The sequence below is a fragment of the Carassius carassius genome, chromosome 30 (assembly GCF_963082965.1).
Source record: "Carassius carassius chromosome 30, fCarCar2.1, whole genome shotgun sequence".
NCBI lineage: Eukaryota > Metazoa > Chordata > Actinopteri > Cypriniformes > Cyprinidae > Carassius > Carassius carassius.
This window is the reverse complement of record NC_081784.1, coordinates 14,564,308-14,571,088: the sequence shown is the minus strand read 5'-3', so window position 1 is coordinate 14,571,088 and position 6,781 is coordinate 14,564,308.

The window sequence follows — 6,781 nt, the reverse complement described above, 5'->3', positions numbered from 1 at the left end:
TTTTCCTGAACCCAAACTGGCAAGGATGTATTGCATCAGTGTGGTTGAGATGCTCTACTAGCTGTTCTGCCACCACCTTCTCAAAGATCTTGGAGATGGCTAGTAGAATGCTAATAGGTCGATAGTTTGGGACACAGAGCTTGTCCTACTGACTTGAAAATCGGCTTGACTACTGCTTTTTTTCACGCCAAAGGAAAATTGTTTTCATTTATAGATTGATTCACAGCTATTGTTAGTGGAGAAGTTAGAATAGTTTTGTGTTCTTTTAAAAGTGATGTATCAAGTCCGAATATATCCTTTGCTTTACTATTTTTTCAATCTGATATTATTTTGAAAATTTTGTCTTCATCTATATTCTGCAACCTACATTAAGACGCATTACCATCCCCATGATCATCTCTGCAGCAGTTCACTTCAGGGAAAGTCTCCGCCAGGTCTAATACAGAATCCAAGAAATAATCATTGTAGTGTTTAGCCAAAATAGAGCTCTCATTTTGAACAATTCCATTGATTTAGAGCTGTAAAAGCTCCTGATTTATTTTTTTCCTTCCCAATAGTTTGTCCATGCTTGCCCGCAGATTTTTTATAATTACCTTTTGCCTCTTTGATTAACTTTAGGAAAAAATACTCTTTTGCTTTTCGAAGCAGCATGGTAACTTTATTTCTCAGAGATTTATAAATGTAATAATCAGTGGTTAATTTAGTTTTAAGAGAAACCTTGAGAGCTTTATCCCTCTGTTTCATTGTCTCCCAAAGGGATTCATTAAACCACGGGAGACTCTTTTTATTAGATTTTCTATATTTGAGCTGTGTATATTTATCAATTTTATTCTTTATAGCAGTTATAATATTGTTGCATGTATGTACACAGCTTTCTTTATCAATTTTGTAGGCCCAGTCAATTTAATTTAAATCATTTTTAAGGTGTTCTTGATTTCTTTTAGGAATATGAGGAATTTTGCATTGTTTATTGGATTGTTCTTTGTTTATGTATCTTGATTTATTTAATTTCCTGGCTATAAGAACAAAATTATGATCGGATAGTCCAGTTATTAGGTTGTATGTTTTAACTATTCTGTCTGGTTTATTGGTGAATATTAAGTTTGAGACGTTTTTGTTATTCTAGTAGGCTTTTTAATCAATTGTGTCATTTGTATTGAGTTTGCAATATCTTTTAGGTGTTTCCTCTTGCCTTTATCAAGCCAATTTATGTTGAGGTCACCCATGAGCAATATTTCCTTTCGTTCATATGTTTTAAGAATTTTGTTAAACCAGTATAAAAATCACTTGTTGCATTTGGTGGTCTATATACACAAAGTACAATAAATGGCATTTGAGGTGATAGTTTGATTGTAACACCAACACACTCTATAGTTTGATCTGGAATGTCTATTTGGTGACTGTCAATACTGTCTTTTACGTAAATCAAGACCCCGCCCCTTTCCCCTTTCCTCTGTCCCGTCTGTATACTTTATATCCCGGAATCATAAATGCCGATACATGAGTTGTAGCTGTAATCCAATTTTCAGAAAGACCCAGGTAATGTAGATTTGATCCCAGCAGTAGATGTTCCAACTGTTCCGTTTTAGACATTACGCTTCGTATGTTGATATGTCTTCCGAATATTCCTTTCGGCTTTGTCAATGGGTTCCATAGGACTGACGCATGGTTTACTGTCTGAGATAGTTTCATCTGGCTTTGTTTTGAGACAACTATAGTCTGCATAGCGTTTAATTTACCATTTTCATTTGCTGGCTTAAACGCGTTTAGTGAAAGACGGTTAGCTTGTTGCAATGTGTTGATAAATGTAGATGCGCGTGGATGCGCACTGTTAGCAATGTTACCCTTCGTATAATTCGTTATTTAATTTAATATTGAAATCTGAAAAATTAAAAAACTGCACTTTTTTTTCATTTGTCCAAAAAAAAAAAACGAAAAATCAAGACTTCGGTTTCGTTTTTACGTTCAGGGACCTCTTCATCAAACAGCCAGATCAAAGAATAGCTTGACAGACACAAACCACAGAGGCAGAGCCTTTTGGTACTTTGGCACACGGCTGCTTTATTATAGTATCCACGTCTATCAAAATCTGTCTGGCAAAGCTGTGCAAAGCACTGCAGCATGGGGAGAATATAGCCTATTGTAGCGAAGTGCATCTAGTTATAACTTTTGTTTTAGACAATATGCTGCATGCTACAAAAACTGAAAACATTGAACACAAAACCTCATCTTCAAGCAAAGCAAAACCACTGATTCCTCTTGCAAAATGAAAATTTCGCCTCAAAACAGTTTTACCTTTGTCCAAAATCAAACACTGCTCTCAAATCATAAACAAAGTGATCAAAATGATATACACTATCAAGCAGTCAGTAAACAATACAGCAACAAATAGAAAATACATTGTCTAGATTAAAAACGCACCTCTTTCGCCAAGCATTTCAATAATGTATCTCTAAAATTGTGACTGCAGTTGTATCTGATCAAATGCGCATTCGTATTCTTTAGCTTGGGTTAAACAAATTAATTTTACTTTGTTGGATCAGCAGCTATGCTAATGATGTCTCTATTTGTTTCTATGTTTTGCCACAGCTAGGATTTACACAAGCTCCAGTCTGGATCCAGAACACATGAGAAGAGATGATGCCGACCCCTCAGAAGACCTCAGATGATGCTAACCCTGAATCAACAAACAGAACTAACAAATATTGCTACATGTGTGATTGCATCATATAATAATTGCTGTTAATAATGTTCATAGTCTGGCTGACTACGTCTTGTATAAATTTTTTCTGAATCCTCTAATACGTGCACAAACTGACAGTCACCACTTCTAAGCTACTACTAAATATTGTAGAAATGTATTTTTCTGTAAAGTTGCTTTGTAACGATTTGTATTGTAAAAAGTGCTATACAAATAAACTTGAATTGATGTCTGAATTGTTCAATACATAGTTCTCAGGGAGAAGTACATTTTTAATCTCAAAACAAAGTTCATATTTTTCTGTCATTTGTATTTTGATGAATGAAAACACATTGTATCATAGTAGCTAAAAATTTATCAGAAATGACTACTCTGCTTTGCTCTTCGCTTGTTTTTTTTTTTTTTTTTTTTTTTTGGTTCTTTCTCCTTCTACCCCTATTTTTACAGTACTGTACCCTGCATCTCATAAACTTTAGTCCTTGGTCTCTGTGATATTATAATTATTGTTCTTTGAACCTGCAACCATTCAAAATTTATAGATCAGTCAGTACTGTTCACAAATGGAAAGCACAATGTTCAGGGCCAAACAATTTGTTTATTGTGCAGTATACAGCCTACAATGTACTGTATATAAAATCAAAAATCAAAGGAGTAAACGTGATGATCAATGTGCTTCTTGTCTTTGGGCTGGGTCAGGCCAGAGCACTTCATCGTTGTTACAAGCAATATTGTCCCTCCTGAGGCAATGGGGGAAGAAGTCTCTTGTGTGCCGTATCCAGCCCTGACATGATTCCTCACCTATATCACCACAGGCTAAATCCATGGCTTGCAGCAGATTTACTCTTGTGTAGGGTTTTCTATAAACCTTCCATCTCCAAGAGGAGAAAAACTCCTCAATCGGTTTCAGGAAAGGCGAGTATGGAGGGAGGTACAGGTTCATAAACTGCCCATTGATGTTAAACCATTCCCTTACCTGAGCAGCTCGGTGAAAACTGACATTGTCCCACACTATCACATAGGTGGGAATGGGATTCTCATTTAGCTCTTGAACCTGCTGCTCAAATAAATTATCTCTTAGATTTGCAATAAATCTTAGAAGAAGCTGGGTATTATATGACCGGAGTGTGACATGGTGATGCAGAACACCATGGTTGCTGACAGATTAGACAAACATTTTGATGGTGGTTTTAGCCACAGAACTATAATAGAACTCGTACTATTGAAAATGAAACCAATACATCATGTAGTTTCAAATAAATACAGTCTTCTATTTTAGCTTCAAAGGTTGTGTCTTGTAACAGATTTCTTTTAGAACATTTTGCAGTAGTTTTTTTTTTTGCATTGTCAAAAGTGATGCAGAAGTCACGCTATTGACTTTCAAAAATCAAATTTTAAAACCTTTCAAAGAGTCTCCAGTGTTACTGCCCCCTAGAGGAAGATGTTTTGAGTCAGTTTGACATTCAAAATATTTTAATAAATTAATTTAAAATGTATCTAAAGTGTGTGTCTTAAATTAAATTAAAATAAAATTAATGCATTTAGCAGACGCTTTTATCCAAAGTGACTTACAGTGCATTCAGGCTATCAATTTTTACCTATCATGTGTTCCCGGGGAATCGAACCCCCAACCTTACGCGCAATGCTCTACCAATTGAGCTACAGGAACACTGTCTTGTTACTGGTTCCTAGAAGAACATTTTGATGGTGGTTTTAGCCACAGAACTATAATAGAACTCATACTATTGAAAATGAAACCAACAGCTAAATGTTCTTTTATGAACACATAAGACACACCCCTTTGATTTGAGATTTATTATTTATACATTTCACAAGTGAAGCATTTAGATGGAATTTTTCTCTTCGTTTTGCACTTTGCAGATAGTCCCTTTCCTGCACTTTTACATTATAAGGTCTTTCAGTTATAATTCCTTAAGGCAGATTAAAACCATTAAAACACAATGTGTGTTCTCTTCTACATTTGAAAACAATTACAACATAGGAAGTTTCTTGTCATTGTGCTAAATCGTTAAATAATTATTGAAGATCTCCGAGGCTGAATCTGTGACAAAATGTCAAACGTCAAACGTCGAACCAACTTTATATCGGTGCCTCAGCCATCTTCCTCCTGTAACGTTAGCATTGGCGCGCCTGGCCCCATAACCTGTTAAGGTTTGTTCGTTTCTCTCCATCATGCCTTTGTGCAATATGTTGTTGTCATCCATCCATTAAGGATTACTACAAATATAACTTCTTAGTATTGTTTTATTTACCGTTTACATCTCAATGCACTGGCATAGCATCAATGCTCGAGGGAGCAGCTACAGGTTCAATGAAAAAGTTGACTCAAGTCAAAATAAAAGTCCCGTCTTTTCACACATACGCACAATGAACTATTGCACATTTTTGTGTATACAACAGTCAGTATCATAATCTAACATAAAATAAAAAATAATAGTAAGCAACATAATATAACATAAAGCATGAGAACATAACTCAACACTCCGCCATGATCTGGAAGAGGGAGTCATGCCACTCCAAGATGTGCATCTCCATCAGTCGGTTTGATGGAAATGAGCGCTTGCAGTTGGAACACACATTTCGATGTAATGAATTGTAGTGGTGTTCATACCCTTCCAACGTGTCAAATAACTGCCTGCATACATTGTGACATCTGAACTCAGAGAAATTGGGAAGAGGGTTGGGAAATTAGTTAGCCTGGTAATACCAGACTCTGCTACTTCACTTTGCTTCGTAGACAGTACAGAAGCGAAATGAAATTGAGCGGAAGTAGGAAGTCTGACGTAGTCAGGCTAGAAATTAGTGGCACATTAGTATCAAGTCAAGAGGATGTTGTTCAAATTGTTTTCACCACTCATCCAAGTGAGGTCATCAGTAAACTTGGTCTAGGTTCCCCAGCACTTGACCTACAGTGACATTACTCAATAATAATACTAAAATCTACACTACTGATACGTCTGGTATCTAAATTAAGACAGCTACAAAGAAAAAAACACCCATTTGCCCATAATAAATATACTATGAAAGAACATTTTATAACGACCTGGACTGATATTCTTCAAAGACATTTTAACAAATCTAACAATCTAATGTTACATACCCTAAAACCACGGAATTCTAAGCGGCCATGAATTATAATTTTTTTTCCATCTTGTTTTCTCGTTATAACGACTTAATTTTCTCGTTATCTCGACATAACGAAAGTCTTTTCTCGTTATAACGACTTAATTTTCTCGTTATCTCGACATAACCAAAAGTTTGTTTTCTCGTTATAACGACATGACAGTTTTACTGTTGCTATAGTAACGAACTCAACTTTGACAACCATGCAGGTGCTCTTACTGAAACTGAAATTTCAGCAAATTTTGCTTCGCCAAGGTAATAAGATCTACAAATACATCTACAATACTGTACATAAATAAAGGCTGATCAATCACTGTTGATTTTTCCAGAGATAGTACACCAAACGCTTTGTTTTTGTAATTAACATGTTTAAATGGCAACACCGCAAACACAGACGGAGTGCCTTCAGAAGGATGCAGAACTATTCTAAGATCTTGAGCTGCTTGGATTAAACTCACTTTTAATTTTCCCTTTATTTGAAATAAAATTATATATAATTTGTCATTTTAAGTAGTCATTATATGATGTGGCAGATATCATTATATGATGTGGCAGGATGCATTACAAGCTTCTGTTTGAAAAGAGCGTTCATGTGCAATGTATGTGTGTGTGCAGAAAAAAACGATTACAACATTATAGAACAAAACTGAACTAAATTAGCCTATGCACTTTACATATACATCACATTTCTCATCAATATGTTTAACAATAAAGATTAATAATAAGGAAAAGAAGCACATCACAAATAGCCTGCATCATTAAATCCCGTCCTACTGTAGATAAATAGAACATCTCCGCTTATTAACTACCTAATCATGTGCCTAAAAGAAGCACAAATAAAGATATAGGTGCAAACAGAATACAGTGACGTCAACCTTTATTTTGATGAGCAGTTATTTTATGACCCAGAACGCGTTGGTGAAACTCATGCATCTAGCA